The 18696-nt window shown below is 46.1% G+C and overlaps 14 non-coding genes across 14 annotated transcripts; all 14 read left to right on the top strand.

The window, feature by feature from the left end:
* Window positions 1-775: 775 nt before the first annotated feature.
* Window positions 776-966, top strand: LOC138653004 (U2 spliceosomal RNA). Its single transcript, XR_011315695.1, has one exon. It is a non-coding gene; the product is annotated as a U2 spliceosomal RNA (small nuclear RNA).
* A 1172-nt stretch (window positions 967-2138) lies between these two features.
* Window positions 2139-2329, top strand: LOC138653003 (U2 spliceosomal RNA). Its single transcript, XR_011315694.1, has one exon. It is a non-coding gene; the product is annotated as a U2 spliceosomal RNA (small nuclear RNA).
* A 1172-nt stretch (window positions 2330-3501) lies between these two features.
* On the top strand, window positions 3502-3692 carry LOC138653002 (U2 spliceosomal RNA). The gene has a single exon (XR_011315693.1). It is a non-coding gene; the product is annotated as a U2 spliceosomal RNA (small nuclear RNA).
* Window positions 3693-4864: 1172 nt separating this feature from the next.
* On the top strand, window positions 4865-5055 carry LOC138653000 (U2 spliceosomal RNA). Its single transcript, XR_011315692.1, has one exon. It is a non-coding gene; the product is annotated as a U2 spliceosomal RNA (small nuclear RNA).
* A 1172-nt stretch (window positions 5056-6227) lies between these two features.
* Window positions 6228-6418, top strand: LOC138652999 (U2 spliceosomal RNA). Its single transcript, XR_011315691.1, has one exon. It is a non-coding gene; the product is annotated as a U2 spliceosomal RNA (small nuclear RNA).
* Window positions 6419-7590: 1172 nt separating this feature from the next.
* LOC138652998 (U2 spliceosomal RNA) lies at window positions 7591-7781 on the top strand. Its single transcript, XR_011315690.1, has one exon. It is a non-coding gene; the product is annotated as a U2 spliceosomal RNA (small nuclear RNA).
* A 1172-nt stretch (window positions 7782-8953) lies between these two features.
* On the top strand, window positions 8954-9144 carry LOC138652996 (U2 spliceosomal RNA). Its single transcript, XR_011315688.1, has one exon. It is a non-coding gene; the product is annotated as a U2 spliceosomal RNA (small nuclear RNA).
* A 1172-nt stretch (window positions 9145-10316) lies between these two features.
* LOC138652995 (U2 spliceosomal RNA) lies at window positions 10317-10507 on the top strand. Its single transcript, XR_011315687.1, has one exon. It is a non-coding gene; the product is annotated as a U2 spliceosomal RNA (small nuclear RNA).
* A 1172-nt stretch (window positions 10508-11679) lies between these two features.
* On the top strand, window positions 11680-11870 carry LOC138652994 (U2 spliceosomal RNA). The gene has a single exon (XR_011315686.1). It is a non-coding gene; the product is annotated as a U2 spliceosomal RNA (small nuclear RNA).
* A 1174-nt stretch (window positions 11871-13044) lies between these two features.
* On the top strand, window positions 13045-13235 carry LOC138652993 (U2 spliceosomal RNA). The gene has a single exon (XR_011315685.1). It is a non-coding gene; the product is annotated as a U2 spliceosomal RNA (small nuclear RNA).
* A 1172-nt stretch (window positions 13236-14407) lies between these two features.
* On the top strand, window positions 14408-14598 carry LOC138652992 (U2 spliceosomal RNA). The gene has a single exon (XR_011315684.1). It is a non-coding gene; the product is annotated as a U2 spliceosomal RNA (small nuclear RNA).
* Window positions 14599-15770: 1172 nt separating this feature from the next.
* Window positions 15771-15961, top strand: LOC138652991 (U2 spliceosomal RNA). The gene has a single exon (XR_011315683.1). It is a non-coding gene; the product is annotated as a U2 spliceosomal RNA (small nuclear RNA).
* Window positions 15962-17133: 1172 nt separating this feature from the next.
* On the top strand, window positions 17134-17324 carry LOC138652990 (U2 spliceosomal RNA). Its single transcript, XR_011315682.1, has one exon. It is a non-coding gene; the product is annotated as a U2 spliceosomal RNA (small nuclear RNA).
* Window positions 17325-18496: 1172 nt separating this feature from the next.
* On the top strand, window positions 18497-18687 carry LOC138652989 (U2 spliceosomal RNA). The gene has a single exon (XR_011315681.1). It is a non-coding gene; the product is annotated as a U2 spliceosomal RNA (small nuclear RNA).
* The last annotated feature ends 9 nt before the right edge of the window (window positions 18688-18696 follow it).

Here is an 18696-nt window from a genome sequence, read left to right as displayed (position 1 = left end):
ACTACATTTGTGACCGCATGCACAAATTCCTTTGTAAAACATTGGCTCCCTCTTGTGGACCACTGACTTTTAATTATGTGGTGTATGATATGTATTTCAATAAAGAAGGAAAAATGGTGTCTGTGATGATCTTGAATGTGCTAGTCTTGTCTATTTTGTCTTGTACTGTGTGAGTAGTATTCTAATGCTTTTGACCAACTGGGTGCGCTGCTGCTGCTGCCTGCCTGCCTGCCTGCAGTAGATAGAATCTATGCACGGAACCTTCACCTGCTGCTGCTGTCACAATGGGGCCTTCAGCCATTGACTCCGGAACTCTCACGTGTCACAATGGGCTCTGGACTTATCTAAGGCAGAGAAAAATGGCGCCGTCTTCAGTCTGCTGCTGGAACAGCAGCAGACCACATGGCAGGGGGATTGTCTTTTTTTTTTTTAAAGGGGCAATTTGCAGACTTGCACTAATAGTTGCACTCTGGAGCGCCAAAGGGATGGAGGGTGTGTTCAGATGGGCGGAGTTATGCAGATCAGGCGGAGTTATGCAGATTAGGCGGAGTTAGGCAGATTTTTTAAAAACGCGTTGGGCCCAACTTGAACACACCCCCACACACCCCCACACACCCCCCACACGCCCCCACACACACCAGAACTGCCATTTGAGAAGGCATCCAGAGTTTAGAAAAAAAATGTCTTCCCCTGGGCAATCATCTTTTGGGCTCTCTCCACAGTGAGTCCTGGTTGTGGGCCATGGGGCGTCTGGAGTGGCAAACCATTTCAGGCTATCGCTTCTCGGCCTTTTGGCTAAGATCAAGTGTAGTATCTGTTCTTATCAGTTTAATATCTGATACGTCCCCTATTTGGGGACCATATATTAAATGGATTTTTAGAACAGGGAGCTGGAAATGGAGCTTGCTCTGTCCACTCCACGCATTGACCCGTTATTGCAGTATCTCCGGGAACAGTGCACCCCTTCTCTGATCCGGTTTCCAAAAACAGATTGAATTGAAATCAGCCCAGCAAGTTGTCATTTAACACTTTCTGAGAATTCTTTTCAGGGTCAAAGAAGCACGTTTCAGGTGGCAAATGTAGCAATTTGCTCAATTTCACTGGACCGTTTGCAACATTTCCTGTGCCTTGCTTTCACCTGTGCATGTTCAGCATTGGATTGCATCCAATATGCAATCAATCAATCAATCAATCAAGCAATCTTTGCTGGTTGCAACAGGTGTGTTAAGATGTAGGCCCGAATGAGGCCTTTGTAACAGTGTTGCTAATATATTGTGCCATCTACAAAATTAGGCCCCTGCCTGCTGTCTGTCAGCATGAAGTGTTTAAATTGAAGTATCCTACGAGTAGTTCGGCCATACATACTACATTTGTGACCGCATGCACAAATTCCTTTGTAAAACATTGGCTCCCTCTTGTGGACCACTGACTTTTAATTATGTGGTGTATGATATGTATTTCAATAAAGAAGGAAAAATGGTGTCTGTGATGATCTTGAATGTGCTAGTCTTGTCTATTTTGTCTTGTACTGTGTGAGTAGTATTCTAATGCTTTTGACCAACTGGGTGCGCTGCTGCTGCTGCCTGCCTGCCTGCCTGCAGTAGATAGAATCTATGCACGGAACCTTCACCTGCTGCTGCTGTCACAATGGGGCCTTCAGCCATTGACTCCGGAACTCTCACGTGTCACAATGGGCTCTGGACTTATCTAAGGCAGAGAAAAATGGCGCCGTCTTCAGTCTGCTGCTGGAACAGCAGCAGACCACATGGCAGGGGGATTGTCTTTTTTTTTTTTAAAGGGGCAATTTGCAGACTTGCACTAATAGTTGCACTCTGGAGCGCCAAAGGGATGGAGGGTGTGTTCAGATGGGCGGAGTTATGCAGATCAGGCGGAGTTATGCAGATTAGGCGGAGTTAGGCAGATTTTTTAAAAACGCGTTGGGCCCAACTTGAACACACCCCCACACACCCCCACACACCCCCCACACGCCCCCACACACACCAGAACTGCCATTTGAGAAGGCATCCAGAGTTTAGAAAAAAAATGTCTTCCCCTGGGCAATCATCTTTTGGGCTCTCTCCACAGTGAGTCCTGGTTGTGGGCCATGGGGCGTCTGGAGTGGCAAACCATTTCAGGCTATCGCTTCTCGGCCTTTTGGCTAAGATCAAGTGTAGTATCTGTTCTTATCAGTTTAATATCTGATACGTCCCCTATTTGGGGACCATATATTAAATGGATTTTTAGAACAGGGAGCTGGAAATGGAGCTTGCTCTGTCCACTCCACGCATTGACCCGTTATTGCAGTATCTCCGGGAACAGTGCACCCCTTCTCTGATCCGGTTTCCAAAAACAGATTGAATTGAAATCAGCCCAGCAAGTTGTCATTTAACACTTTCTGAGAATTCTTTTCAGGGTCAAAGAAGCACGTTTCAGGTGGCAAATGTAGCAATTTGCTCAATTTCACTGGACCGTTTGCAACATTTCCTGTGCCTTGCTTTCACCTGTGCATGTTCAGCATTGGATTGCATCCAATATGCAATCAATCAATCAATCAATCAAGCAATCTTTGCTGGTTGCAACAGGTGTGTTAAGATGTAGGCCCGAATGAGGCCTTTGTAACAGTGTTGCTAATATATTGTGCCATCTACAAAATTAGGCCCCTGCCTGCTGTCTGTCAGCATGAAGTGTTTAAATTGAAGTATCCTACGAGTAGTTCGGCCATACATACTACATTTGTGACCGCATGCACAAATTCCTTTGTAAAACATTGGCTCCCTCTTGTGGACCACTGACTTTTAATTATGTGGTGTATGATATGTATTTCAATAAAGAAGGAAAAATGGTGTCTGTGATGATCTTGAATGTGCTAGTCTTGTCTATTTTGTCTTGTACTGTGTGAGTAGTATTCTAATGCTTTTGACCAACTGGGTGCGCTGCTGCTGCTGCCTGCCTGCCTGCCTGCAGTAGATAGAATCTATGCACGGAACCTTCACCTGCTGCTGCTGTCACAATGGGGCCTTCAGCCATTGACTCCGGAACTCTCACGTGTCACAATGGGCTCTGGACTTATCTAAGGCAGAGAAAAATGGCGCCGTCTTCAGTCTGCTGCTGGAACAGCAGCAGACCACATGGCAGGGGGATTGTCTTTTTTTTTTTTAAAGGGGCAATTTGCAGACTTGCACTAATAGTTGCACTCTGGAGCGCCAAAGGGATGGAGGGTGTGTTCAGATGGGCGGAGTTATGCAGATCAGGCGGAGTTATGCAGATTAGGCGGAGTTAGGCAGATTTTTTAAAAACGCGTTGGGCCCAACTTGAACACACCCCCACACACCCCCACACACCCCCCACACGCCCCCACACACACCAGAACTGCCATTTGAGAAGGCATCCAGAGTTTAGAAAAAAAATGTCTTCCCCTGGGCAATCATCTTTTGGGCTCTCTCCACAGTGAGTCCTGGTTGTGGGCCATGGGGCGTCTGGAGTGGCAAACCATTTCAGGCTATCGCTTCTCGGCCTTTTGGCTAAGATCAAGTGTAGTATCTGTTCTTATCAGTTTAATATCTGATACGTCCCCTATTTGGGGACCATATATTAAATGGATTTTTAGAACAGGGAGCTGGAAATGGAGCTTGCTCTGTCCACTCCACGCATTGACCCGTTATTGCAGTATCTCCGGGAACAGTGCACCCCTTCTCTGATCCGGTTTCCAAAAACAGATTGAATTGAAATCAGCCCAGCAAGTTGTCATTTAACACTTTCTGAGAATTCTTTTCAGGGTCAAAGAAGCACGTTTCAGGTGGCAAATGTAGCAATTTGCTCAATTTCACTGGACCGTTTGCAACATTTCCTGTGCCTTGCTTTCACCTGTGCATGTTCAGCATTGGATTGCATCCAATATGCAATCAATCAATCAATCAATCAAGCAATCTTTGCTGGTTGCAACAGGTGTGTTAAGATGTAGGCCCGAATGAGGCCTTTGTAACAGTGTTGCTAATATATTGTGCCATCTACAAAATTAGGCCCCTGCCTGCTGTCTGTCAGCATGAAGTGTTTAAATTGAAGTATCCTACGAGTAGTTCGGCCATACATACTACATTTGTGACCGCATGCACAAATTCCTTTGTAAAACATTGGCTCCCTCTTGTGGACCACTGACTTTTAATTATGTGGTGTATGATATGTATTTCAATAAAGAAGGAAAAATGGTGTCTGTGATGATCTTGAATGTGCTAGTCTTGTCTATTTTGTCTTGTACTGTGTGAGTAGTATTCTAATGCTTTTGACCAACTGGGTGCGCTGCTGCTGCTGCCTGCCTGCCTGCCTGCAGTAGATAGAATCTATGCACGGAACCTTCACCTGCTGCTGCTGTCACAATGGGGCCTTCAGCCATTGACTCCGGAACTCTCACGTGTCACAATGGGCTCTGGACTTATCTAAGGCAGAGAAAAATGGCGCCGTCTTCAGTCTGCTGCTGGAACAGCAGCAGACCACATGGCAGGGGGATTGTCTTTTTTTTTTTTAAAGGGGCAATTTGCAGACTTGCACTAATAGTTGCACTCTGGAGCGCCAAAGGGATGGAGGGTGTGTTCAGATGGGCGGAGTTATGCAGATCAGGCGGAGTTATGCAGATTAGGCGGAGTTAGGCAGATTTTTTAAAAACGCGTTGGGCCCAACTTGAACACACCCCCACACACCCCCACACACCCCCCACACGCCCCCACACACACCAGAACTGCCATTTGAGAAGGCATCCAGAGTTTAGAAAAAAAATGTCTTCCCCTGGGCAATCATCTTTTGGGCTCTCTCCACAGTGAGTCCTGGTTGTGGGCCATGGGGCGTCTGGAGTGGCAAACCATTTCAGGCTATCGCTTCTCGGCCTTTTGGCTAAGATCAAGTGTAGTATCTGTTCTTATCAGTTTAATATCTGATACGTCCCCTATTTGGGGACCATATATTAAATGGATTTTTAGAACAGGGAGCTGGAAATGGAGCTTGCTCTGTCCACTCCACGCATTGACCCGTTATTGCAGTATCTCCGGGAACAGTGCACCCCTTCTCTGATCCGGTTTCCAAAAACAGATTGAATTGAAATCAGCCCAGCAAGTTGTCATTTAACACTTTCTGAGAATTCTTTTCAGGGTCAAAGAAGCACGTTTCAGGTGGCAAATGTAGCAATTTGCTCAATTTCACTGGACCGTTTGCAACATTTCCTGTGCCTTGCTTTCACCTGTGCATGTTCAGCATTGGATTGCATCCAATATGCAATCAATCAATCAATCAATCAAGCAATCTTTGCTGGTTGCAACAGGTGTGTTAAGATGTAGGCCCGAATGAGGCCTTTGTAACAGTGTTGCTAATATATTGTGCCATCTACAAAATTAGGCCCCTGCCTGCTGTCTGTCAGCATGAAGTGTTTAAATTGAAGTATCCTACGAGTAGTTCGGCCATACATACTACATTTGTGACCGCATGCACAAATTCCTTTGTAAAACATTGGCTCCCTCTTGTGGACCACTGACTTTTAATTATGTGGTGTATGATATGTATTTCAATAAAGAAGGAAAAATGGTGTCTGTGATGATCTTGAATGTGCTAGTCTTGTCTATTTTGTCTTGTACTGTGTGAGTAGTATTCTAATGCTTTTGACCAACTGGGTGCGCTGCTGCTGCTGCCTGCCTGCCTGCCTGCAGTAGATAGAATCTATGCACGGAACCTTCACCTGCTGCTGCTGTCACAATGGGGCCTTCAGCCATTGACTCCGGAACTCTCACGTGTCACAATGGGCTCTGGACTTATCTAAGGCAGAGAAAAATGGCGCCGTCTTCAGTCTGCTGCTGGAACAGCAGCAGACCACATGGCAGGGGGATTGTCTTTTTTTTTTTTAAAGGGGCAATTTGCAGACTTGCACTAATAGTTGCACTCTGGAGCGCCAAAGGGATGGAGGGTGTGTTCAGATGGGCGGAGTTATGCAGATCAGGCGGAGTTATGCAGATTAGGCGGAGTTAGGCAGATTTTTTAAAAACGCGTTGGGCCCAACTTGAACACACCCCCACACACCCCCACACACCCCCCACACGCCCCCACACACACCAGAACTGCCATTTGAGAAGGCATCCAGAGTTTAGAAAAAAAATGTCTTCCCCTGGGCAATCATCTTTTGGGCTCTCTCCACAGTGAGTCCTGGTTGTGGGCCATGGGGCGTCTGGAGTGGCAAACCATTTCAGGCTATCGCTTCTCGGCCTTTTGGCTAAGATCAAGTGTAGTATCTGTTCTTATCAGTTTAATATCTGATACGTCCCCTATTTGGGGACCATATATTAAATGGATTTTTAGAACAGGGAGCTGGAAATGGAGCTTGCTCTGTCCACTCCACGCATTGACCCGTTATTGCAGTATCTCCGGGAACAGTGCACCCCTTCTCTGATCCGGTTTCCAAAAACAGATTGAATTGAAATCAGCCCAGCAAGTTGTCATTTAACACTTTCTGAGAATTCTTTTCAGGGTCAAAGAAGCACGTTTCAGGTGGCAAATGTAGCAATTTGCTCAATTTCACTGGACCGTTTGCAACATTTCCTGTGCCTTGCTTTCACCTGTGCATGTTCAGCATTGGATTGCATCCAATATGCAATCAATCAATCAATCAATCAAGCAATCTTTGCTGGTTGCAACAGGTGTGTTAAGATGTAGGCCCGAATGAGGCCTTTGTAACAGTGTTGCTAATATATTGTGCCATCTACAAAATTAGGCCCCTGCCTGCTGTCTGTCAGCATGAAGTGTTTAAATTGAAGTATCCTACGAGTAGTTCGGCCATACATACTACATTTGTGACCGCATGCACAAATTCCTTTGTAAAACATTGGCTCCCTCTTGTGGACCACTGACTTTTAATTATGTGGTGTATGATATGTATTTCAATAAAGAAGGAAAAATGGTGTCTGTGATGATCTTGAATGTGCTAGTCTTGTCTATTTTGTCTTGTACTGTGTGAGTAGTATTCTAATGCTTTTGACCAACTGGGTGCGCTGCTGCTGCTGCCTGCCTGCCTGCCTGCAGTAGATAGAATCTATGCACGGAACCTTCACCTGCTGCTGCTGTCACAATGGGGCCTTCAGCCATTGACTCCGGAACTCTCACGTGTCACAATGGGCTCTGGACTTATCTAAGGCAGAGAAAAATGGCGCCGTCTTCAGTCTGCTGCTGGAACAGCAGCAGACCACATGGCAGGGGGATTGTCTTTTTTTTTTTTAAAGGGGCAATTTGCAGACTTGCACTAATAGTTGCACTCTGGAGCGCCAAAGGGATGGAGGGTGTGTTCAGATGGGCGGAGTTATGCAGATCAGGCGGAGTTATGCAGATTAGGCGGAGTTAGGCAGATTTTTTAAAAACGCGTTGGGCCCAACTTGAACACACCCCCACACACCCCCACACACCCCCCACACGCCCCCACACACACCAGAACTGCCATTTGAGAAGGCATCCAGAGTTTAGAAAAAAAATGTCTTCCCCTGGGCAATCATCTTTTGGGCTCTCTCCACAGTGAGTCCTGGTTGTGGGCCATGGGGCGTCTGGAGTGGCAAACCATTTCAGGCTATCGCTTCTCGGCCTTTTGGCTAAGATCAAGTGTAGTATCTGTTCTTATCAGTTTAATATCTGATACGTCCCCTATTTGGGGACCATATATTAAATGGATTTTTAGAACAGGGAGCTGGAAATGGAGCTTGCTCTGTCCACTCCACGCATTGACCCGTTATTGCAGTATCTCCGGGAACAGTGCACCCCTTCTCTGATCCGGTTTCCAAAAACAGATTGAATTGAAATCAGCCCAGCAAGTTGTCATTTAACACTTTCTGAGAATTCTTTTCAGGGTCAAAGAAGCACGTTTCAGGTGGCAAATGTAGCAATTTGCTCAATTTCACTGGACCGTTTGCAACATTTCCTGTGCCTTGCTTTCACCTGTGCATGTTCAGCATTGGATTGCATCCAATATGCAATCAATCAATCAATCAATCAAGCAATCTTTGCTGGTTGCAACAGGTGTGTTAAGATGTAGGCCCGAATGAGGCCTTTGTAACAGTGTTGCTAATATATTGTGCCATCTACAAAATTAGGCCCCTGCCTGCTGTCTGTCAGCATGAAGTGTTTAAATTGAAGTATCCTACGAGTAGTTCGGCCATACATACTACATTTGTGACCGCATGCACAAATTCCTTTGTAAAACATTGGCTCCCTCTTGTGGACCACTGACTTTTAATTATGTGGTGTATGATATGTATTTCAATAAAGAAGGAAAAATGGTGTCTGTGATGATCTTGAATGTGCTAGTCTTGTCTATTTTGTCTTGTACTGTGTGAGTAGTATTCTAATGCTTTTGACCAACTGGGTGCGCTGCTGCTGCTGCCTGCCTGCCTGCCTGCAGTAGATAGAATCTATGCACGGAACCTTCACCTGCTGCTGCTGTCACAATGGGGCCTTCAGCCATTGACTCCGGAACTCTCACGTGTCACAATGGGCTCTGGACTTATCTAAGGCAGAGAAAAATGGCGCCGTCTTCAGTCTGCTGCTGGAACAGCAGCAGACCACATGGCAGGGGGATTGTCTTTTTTTTTTTTAAAGGGGCAATTTGCAGACTTGCACTAATAGTTGCACTCTGGAGCGCCAAAGGGATGGAGGGTGTGTTCAGATGGGCGGAGTTATGCAGATCAGGCGGAGTTATGCAGATTAGGCGGAGTTAGGCAGATTTTTTAAAAACGCGTTGGGCCCAACTTGAACACACCCCCACACACCCCCACACACCCCCCACACGCCCCCACACACACCAGAACTGCCATTTGAGAAGGCATCCAGAGTTTAGAAAAAAAATGTCTTCCCCTGGGCAATCATCTTTTGGGCTCTCTCCACAGTGAGTCCTGGTTGTGGGCCATGGGGCGTCTGGAGTGGCAAACCATTTCAGGCTATCGCTTCTCGGCCTTTTGGCTAAGATCAAGTGTAGTATCTGTTCTTATCAGTTTAATATCTGATACGTCCCCTATTTGGGGACCATATATTAAATGGATTTTTAGAACAGGGAGCTGGAAATGGAGCTTGCTCTGTCCACTCCACGCATTGACCCGTTATTGCAGTATCTCCGGGAACAGTGCACCCCTTCTCTGATCCGGTTTCCAAAAACAGATTGAATTGAAATCAGCCCAGCAAGTTGTCATTTAACACTTTCTGAGAATTCTTTTCAGGGTCAAAGAAGCACGTTTCAGGTGGCAAATGTAGCAATTTGCTCAATTTCACTGGACCGTTTGCAACATTTCCTGTGCCTTGCTTTCACCTGTGCATGTTCAGCATTGGATTGCATCCAATATGCAATCAATCAATCAATCAATCAAGCAATCTTTGCTGGTTGCAACAGGTGTGTTAAGATGTAGGCCCGAATGAGGCCTTTGTAACAGTGTTGCTAATATATTGTGCCATCTACAAAATTAGGCCCCTGCCTGCTGTCTGTCAGCATGAAGTGTTTAAATTGAAGTATCCTACGAGTAGTTCGGCCATACATACTACATTTGTGACCGCATGCACAAATTCCTTTGTAAAACATTGGCTCCCTCTTGTGGACCACTGACTTTTAATTATGTGGTGTATGATATGTATTTCAATAAAGAAGGAAAAATGGTGTCTGTGATGATCTTGAATGTGCTAGTCTTGTCTATTTTGTCTTGTACTGTGTGAGTAGTATTCTAATGCTTTTGACCAACTGGGTGCGCTGCTGCTGCTGCCTGCCTGCCTGCCTGCAGTAGATAGAATCTATGCACGGAACCTTCACCTGCTGCTGCTGTCACAATGGGGCCTTCAGCCATTGACTCCGGAACTCTCACGTGTCACAATGGGCTCTGGACTTATCTAAGGCAGAGAAAAATGGCGCCGTCTTCAGTCTGCTGCTGGAACAGCAGCAGACCACATGGCAGGGGGATTGTCTTTTTTTTTTTTAAAGGGGCAATTTGCAGACTTGCACTAATAGTTGCACTCTGGAGCGCCAAAGGGATGGAGGGTGTGTTCAGATGGGCGGAGTTATGCAGATCAGGCGGAGTTATGCAGATTAGGCGGAGTTAGGCAGATTTTTTAAAAACGCGTTGGGCCCAACTTGAACACACCCCCACACACCCCCACACACCCCCCACACGCCCCCACACACACCAGAACTGCCATTTGAGAAGGCATCCAGAGTTTAGAAAAAAAATGTCTTCCCCTGGGCAATCATCTTTTGGGCTCTCTCCACAGTGAGTCCTGGTTGTGGGCCATGGGGCGTCTGGAGTGGCAAACCATTTCAGGCTATCGCTTCTCGGCCTTTTGGCTAAGATCAAGTGTAGTATCTGTTCTTATCAGTTTAATATCTGATACGTCCCCTATTTGGGGACCATATATTAAATGGATTTTTAGAACAGGGAGCTGGAAATGGAGCTTGCTCTGTCCACTCCACGCATTGACCCGTTATTGCAGTATCTCCGGGAACAGTGCACCCCTTCTCTGATCCGGTTTCCAAAAACAGATTGAATTGAAATCAGCCCAGCAAGTTGTCATTTAACACTTTCTGAGAATTCTTTTCAGGGTCAAAGAAGCACGTTTCAGGTGGCAAATGTAGCAATTTGCTCAATTTCACTGGACCGTTTGCAACATTTCCTGTGCCTTGCTTTCACCTGTGCATGTTCAGCATTGGATTGCATCCAATATGCAATCAATCAATCAATCAATCAAGCAATCTTTGCTGGTTGCAACAGGTGTGTTAAGATGTAGGCCCGAATGAGGCCTTTGTAACAGTGTTGCTAATATATTGTGCCATCTACAAAATTAGGCCCCTGCCTGCTGTCTGTCAGCATGAAGTGTTTAAATTGAAGTATCCTACGAGTAGTTCGGCCATACATACTACATTTGTGACCGCATGCACAAATTCCTTTGTAAAACATTGGCTCCCTCTTGTGGACCACTGACTTTTAATTATGTGGTGTATGATATGTATTTCAATAAAGAAGGAAAAATGGTGTCTGTGATGATCTTGAATGTGCTAGTCTTGTCTATTTTGTCTTGTACTGTGTGAGTAGTATTCTAATGCTTTTGACCAACTGGGTGCGCTGCTGCTGCTGCCTGCCTGCCTGCCTGCAGTAGATAGAATCTATGCACGGAACCTTCACCTGCTGCTGCTGTCACAATGGGGCCTTCAGCCATTGACTCCGGAACTCTCACGTGTCACAATGGGCTCTGGACTTATCTAAGGCAGAGAAAAATGGCGCCGTCTTCAGTCTGCTGCTGGAACAGCAGCAGACCACATGGCAGGGGGATTGTCTTTTTTTTTTTTAAAGGGGCAATTTGCAGACTTGCACTAATAGTTGCACTCTGGAGCGCCAAAGGGATGGAGGGTGTGTTCAGATGGGCGGAGTTATGCAGATCAGGCGGAGTTATGCAGATTAGGCGGAGTTAGGCAGATTTTTTAAAAACGCGTTGGGCCCAACTTGAACACACCCCCACACACCCCCACACACCCCCCACACGCCCCCACACACACCAGAACTGCCATTTGAGAAGGCATCCAGAGTTTAGAAAAAAAATGTCTTCCCCTGGGCAATCATCTTTTGGGCTCTCTCCACAGTGAGTCCTGGTTGTGGGCCATGGGGCGTCTGGAGTGGCAAACCATTTCAGGCTATCGCTTCTCGGCCTTTTGGCTAAGATCAAGTGTAGTATCTGTTCTTATCAGTTTAATATCTGATACGTCCCCTATTTGGGGACCATATATTAAATGGATTTTTAGAACAGGGAGCTGGAAATGGAGCTTGCTCTGTCCACTCCACGCATTGACCCGTTATTGCAGTATCTCCGGGAACAGTGCACCCCTTCTCTGATCCGGTTTCCAAAAACAGATTGAATTGAAATCAGCCCAGCAAGTTGTCATTTAACACTTTCTGAGAATTCTTTTCAGGGTCAAAGAAGCACGTTTCAGGTGGCAAATGTAGCAATTTGCTCAATTTCACTGGACCGTTTGCAACATTTCCTGTGCCTTGCTTTCACCTGTGCATGTTCAGCATTGGATTGCATCCAATATGCAATCAATCAATCAATCAATCAAGCAATCTTTGCTGGTTGCAACAGGTGTGTTAAGATGTAGGCCCGAATGAGGCCTTTGTAACAGTGTTGCTAATATATTGTGCCATCTACAAAATTAGGCCCCTGCCTGCTGTCTGTCAGCATGAAGTGTTTAAATTGAAGTATCCTACGAGTAGTTCGGCCATACATACTACATTTGTGACCGCATGCACAAATTCCTTTGTAAAACATTGGCTCCCTCTTGTGGACCACTGACTTTTAATTATGTGGTGTATGATATGTATTTCAATAAAGAAGGAAAAATGGTGTCTGTGATGATCTTGAATGTGCTAGTCTTGTCTATTTTGTCTTGTACTGTGTGAGTAGTATTCTAATGCTTTTGACCAACTGGGTGCGCTGCTGCTGCTGCCTGCCTGCCTGCCTGCAGTAGATAGAATCTATGCACGGAACCTTCACCTGCTGCTGCTGTCACAATGGGGCCTTCAGCCATTGACTCCGGAACTCTCACGTGTCACAATGGGCTCTGGACTTATCTAAGGCAGAGAAAAATGGCGCCGTCTTCAGTCTGCTGCTGGAACAGCAGCAGACCACATGGCAGGGGGATTGTCTTTTTTTTTTTTAAAGGGGCAATTTGCAGACTTGCACTAATAGTTGCACTCTGGAGCGCCAAAGGGATGGAGGGTGTGTTCAGATGGGCGGAGTTATGCAGATCAGGCGGAGTTATGCAGATTAGGCGGAGTTAGGCAGATTTTTTAAAAACGCGTTGGGCCCAACTTGAACACACCCCCACACACCCCCACACACACCCCCCACACGCCCCCACACACACCAGAACTGCCATTTGAGAAGGCATCCAGAGTTTAGAAAAAAAATGTCTTCCCCTGGGCAATCATCTTTTGGGCTCTCTCCACAGTGAGTCCTGGTTGTGGGCCATGGGGCGTCTGGAGTGGCAAACCATTTCAGGCTATCGCTTCTCGGCCTTTTGGCTAAGATCAAGTGTAGTATCTGTTCTTATCAGTTTAATATCTGATACGTCCCCTATTTGGGGACCATATATTAAATGGATTTTTAGAACAGGGAGCTGGAAATGGAGCTTGCTCTGTCCACTCCACGCATTGACCCGTTATTGCAGTATCTCCGGGAACAGTGCACCCCTTCTCTGATCCGGTTTCCAAAAACAGATTGAATTGAAATCAGCCCAGCAAGTTGTCATTTAACACTTTCTGAGAATTCTTTTCAGGGTCAAAGAAGCACGTTTCAGGTGGCAAATGTAGCAATTTGCTCAATTTCACTGGACCGTTTGCAACATTTCCTGTGCCTTGCTTTCACCTGTGCATGTTCAGCATTGGATTGCATCCAATATGCAATCAATCAATCAATCAATCAAGCAATCTTTGCTGGTTGCAACAGGTGTGTTAAGATGTAGGCCCGAATGAGGCCTTTGTAACAGTGTTGCTAATATATTGTGCCATCTACAAAATTAGGCCCCTGCCTGCTGTCTGTCAGCATGAAGTGTTTAAATTGAAGTATCCTACGAGTAGTTCGGCCATACATACTACATTTGTGACCGCATGCACAAATTCCTTTGTAAAACATTGGCTCCCTCTTGTGGACCACTGACTTTTAATTATGTGGTGTATGATATGTATTTCAATAAAGAAGGAAAAATGGTGTCTGTGATGATCTTGAATGTGCTAGTCTTGTCTATTTTGTCTTGTACTGTGTGAGTAGTATTCTAATGCTTTTGACCAACTGGGTGCGCTGCTGCTGCTGCCTGCCTGCCTGCCTGCAGTAGATAGAATCTATGCACGGAACCTTCACCTGCTGCTGCTGTCACAATGGGGCCTTCAGCCATTGACTCCGGAACTCTCACGTGTCACAATGGGCTCTGGACTTATCTAAGGCAGAGAAAAATGGCGCCGTCTTCAGTCTGCTGCTGGAACAGCAGCAGACCACATGGCAGGGGGATTGTCTTTTTTTTTTTTAAAGGGGCAATTTGCAGACTTGCACTAATAGTTGCACTCTGGAGCGCCAAAGGGATGGAGGGTGTGTTCAGATGGGCGGAGTTATGCAGATCAGGCGGAGTTATGCAGATTAGGCGGAGTTAGGCAGATTTTTTAAAAACGCGTTGGGCCCAACTTGAACACACCCCCACACACCCCCACACACCCCCCACACGCCCCCACACACACCAGAACTGCCATTTGAGAAGGCATCCAGAGTTTAGAAAAAAAATGTCTTCCCCTGGGCAATCATCTTTTGGGCTCTCTCCACAGTGAGTCCTGGTTGTGGGCCATGGGGCGTCTGGAGTGGCAAACCATTTCAGGCTATCGCTTCTCGGCCTTTTGGCTAAGATCAAGTGTAGTATCTGTTCTTATCAGTTTAATATCTGATACGTCCCCTATTTGGGGACCATATATTAAATGGATTTTTAGAACAGGGAGCTGGAAATGGAGCTTGCTCTGTCCACTCCACGCATTGACCCGTTATTGCAGTATCTCCGGGAACAGTGCACCCCTTCTCTGATCCGGTTTCCAAAAACAGATTGAATTGAAATCAGCCCAGCAAGTTGTCATTTAACACTTTCTGAGAATTCTTTTCAGGGTCAAAGAAGCACGTTTCAGGTGGCAAATGTAGCAATTTGCTCAATTTCACTGGACCGTTTGCAACATTTCCTGTGCCTTGCTTTCACCTGTGCATGTTCAGCATTGGATTGCATCCAATATGCAATCAATCAATCAATCAATCAAGCAATCTTTGCTGGTTGCAACAGGTGTGTTAAGATGTAGGCCCGAATGAGGCCTTTGTAACAGTGTTGCTAATATATTGTGCCATCTACAAAATTAGGCCCCTGCCTGCTGTCTGTCAGCATGAAGTGTTTAAATTGAAGTATCCTACGAGTAGTTCGGCCATACATACTACATTTGTGACCGCATGCACAAATTCCTTTGTAAAACATTGGCTCCCTCTTGTGGACCACTGACTTTTAATTATGTGGTGTATGATATGTATTTCAATAAAGAAGGAAAAATGGTGTCTGTGATGATCTTGAATGTGCTAGTCTTGTCTATTTTGTCTTGTACTGTGTGAGTAGTATTCTAATGCTTTTGACCAACTGGGTGCGCTGCTGCTGCTGCCTGCCTGCCTGCCTGCAGTAGATAGAATCTATGCACGGAACCTTCACCTGCTGCTGCTGTCACAATGGGGCCTTCAGCCATTGACTCCGGAACTCTCACGTGTCACAATGGGCTCTGGACTTATCTAAGGCAGAGAAAAATGGCGCCGTCTTCAGTCTGCTGCTGGAACAGCAGCAGACCACATGGCAGGGGGATTGTCTTTTTTTTTTTTAAAGGGGCAATTTGCAGACTTGCACTAATAGTTGCACTCTGGAGCGCCAAAGGGATGGAGGGTGTGTTCAGATGGGCGGAGTTATGCAGATCAGGCGGAGTTATGCAGATTAGGCGGAGTTAGGCAGATTTTTTAAAAACGCGTTGGGCCCAACTTGAACACACCCCCACACACCCCCACACACCCCCCACACGCCCCCACACACACCAGAACTGCCATTTGAGAAGGCATCCAGAGTTTAGAAAAAAAATGTCTTCCCCTGGGCAATCATCTTTTGGGCTCTCTCCACAGTGAGTCCTGGTTGTGGGCCATGGGGCGTCTGGAGTGGCAAACCATTTCAGGCTATCGCTTCTCGGCCTTTTGGCTAAGATCAAGTGTAGTATCTGTTCTTATCAGTTTAATATCTGATACGTCCCCTATTTGGGGACCATATATTAAATGGATTTTTAGAACAGGGAGCTGGAAATGGAGCTTGCTCTGTCCACTCCACGCATTGACCCGTTATTGCAGTATCTCCGGGAACAGTGCACCCCTTCTCTGATCCGGTTTCCAAAAACAGATTGAATTGAAATCAGCCCAGCAAGTTGTCATTTAACACTTTCTGAGAATTCTTTTCAGGGTCAAAGAAGCACGTTTCAGGTGGCAAATGTAGCAATTTGCTCAATTTCACTGGACCGTTTGCAACATTTCCTGTGCCTTGCTTTCACCTGTGCATGTTCAGCATTGGATTGCATCCAATATGCAATCAATCAATCAATCAATCAAGCAATCTTTGCTGGTTGCAACAGGTGTGTTAAGATGTAGGCCCGAATGAGGCCTTTGTAACAGTGTTGCTAATATATTGTGCCATCTACAAAATTAGGCCCCTGCCTGCTGTCTGTCAGCATGAAGTGTTTAAATTGAAGTATCCTACGAGTAGTTCGGCCATACATACTACATTTGTGACCGCATGCACAAATTCCTTTGTAAAACATTGGCTCCCTCTTGTGGACCACTGACTTTTAATTATGTGGTGTATGATATGTATTTCAATAAAGAAGGAAAAATGGTGTCTGTGATGATCTTGAATGTGCTAGTCTTGTCTATTTTGTCTTGTACTGTGTGAGTAGTATTCTAATGCTTTTGACCAACTGGGTGCGCTGCTGCTGCTGCCTGCCTGCCTGCCTGCAGTAGATAGAATCTATGCACGGAACCTTCACCTGCTGCTGCTGTCACAATGGGGCCTTCAGCCATTGACTCCGGAACTCTCACGTGTCACAATGGGCTCTGGACTTATCTAAGGCAGAGAAAAATGGCGCCGTCTTCAGTCTGCTGCTGGAACAGCAGCAGACCACATGGCAGGGGGATTGTCTTTTTTTTTTTTAAAGGGGCAATTTGCAGACTTGCACTAATAGTTGCACTCTGGAGCGCCAAAGGGATGGAGGGTGTGTTCAGATGGGCGGAGTTATGCAGATCAGGCGGAGTTATGCAGATTAGGCGGAGTTAGGCAGATTTTTTAAAAACGCGTTGGGCCCAACTTGAACACACCCCCACACACCCCCACACACCCCCCACACGCCCCCACACACACCAGAACTGCCATTTGAGAAGGCATCCAGAGTTTAGAAAAAAAATGTCTTCCCCTGGGCAATCATCTTTTGGGCTCTCTCCACAGTGAGTCCTGGTTGTGGGCCATGGGGCGTCTGGAGTGGCAAACCATTTCAGGCTATCGCTTCTCGGCCTTTTGGCTAAGATCAAGTGTAGTATCTGTTCTTATCAGTTTAATATCTGATACGTCCCCTATTTGGGGACCATATATTAAATGGATTTTTAGAACAGGGAGCTGGAAATGGAGCTTGCTCTGTCCACTCCACGCATTGACCCGTTATTGCAGTATCTCCGGGAACAGTGCACCCCTTCTCTGATCCGGTTTCCAAAAACAGATTGAATTGAAATCAGCCCAGCAAGTTGTCATTTAACACTTTCTGAGAATTCTTTTCAGGGTCAAAGAAGCACGTTTCAGGTGGCAAATGTAGCAATTTGCTCAATTTCACTGGACCGTTTGCAACATTTCCTGTGCCTTGCTTTCACCTGTGCATGTTCAGCATTGGATTGCATCCAATATGCAATCAATCAATCAATCAATCAAGCAATCTTTGCTGGTTGCAACAGGTGTGTTAAGATGTAGGCCCGAATGAGGCCTTTGTAACAGTGTTGCTAATATATTGTGCCATCTACAAAATTAGGCCCCTGCCTGCTGTCTGTCAGCATGAAGTGTTTAAATTGAAGTATCCTACGAGTAGTTCGGCCATACATACTACATTTGTGACCGCATGCACAAATTCCTTTGTAAAACATTGGCTCCCTCTTGTGGACCACTGACTTTTAATTATGTGGTGTATGATATGTATTTCAATAAAGAAGGAAAAATGGTGTCTGTGATGATCTTGAATGTGCTAGTCTTGTCTATTTTGTCTTGTACTGTGTGAGTAGTATTCTAATGCTTTTGACCAACTGGGTGCGCTGCTGCTGCTGCCTGCCTGCCTGCCTGCAGTAGATAGAATCTATGCACGGAACCTTCACCTGCTGCTGCTGTCACAATGGGGCCTTCAGCCATTGACTCCGGAACTCTCACGTGTCACAATGGGCTCTGGACTTATCTAAGGCAGAGAAAAATGGCGCCGTCTTCAGTCTGCTGCTGGAACAGCAGCAGACCACATGGCAGGGGGATTGTCTTTTTTTTTTTTAAAGGGGCAATTTGCAGACTTGCACTAATAGTTGCACTCTGGAGCGCCAAAGGGATGGAGGGTGTGTTCAGATGGGCGGAGTTATGCAGATCAGGCGGAGTTATGCAGATTAGGCGGAGTTAGGCAGATTTTTTAAAAACGCGTTGGGCCCAACTTGAACACACCCCCACACACCCCCACACACCCCCCACACGCCCCCACACACACCAGAACTGCCATTTGAGAAGGCATCCAGAGTTTAGAAAAAAAATGTCTTCCCCTGGGCAATCATCTTTTGGGCTCTCTCCACAGTGAGTCCTGGTTGTGGGCCATGGGGCGTCTGGAGTGGCAAACCATTTCAGGCTATCGCTTCTCGGCCTTTTGGCTAAGATCAAGTGTAGTATCTGTTCTTATCAGTTTAATATCTGATACGTCCCCTATTTGGGGACCATATATTAAATGGATTTTTAGAACAGGGAGCTGGAAATGGAGCTTGCTCTGTCCACTCCACGCATTGACCCGTTATTGCAGTATCTCCGGGAACAGTGCACCCCTTCTCTGATCC

This window comes from Ranitomeya imitator, unplaced genomic scaffold (assembly GCF_032444005.1).
Source record: "Ranitomeya imitator isolate aRanImi1 unplaced genomic scaffold, aRanImi1.pri SCAFFOLD_176, whole genome shotgun sequence".
Lineage (NCBI taxonomy): Eukaryota > Metazoa > Chordata > Amphibia > Anura > Dendrobatidae > Ranitomeya > Ranitomeya imitator.
Note: the sequence above shows the minus strand (reverse complement) of the source record. Positions and strands in the feature narration are given on the sequence as shown.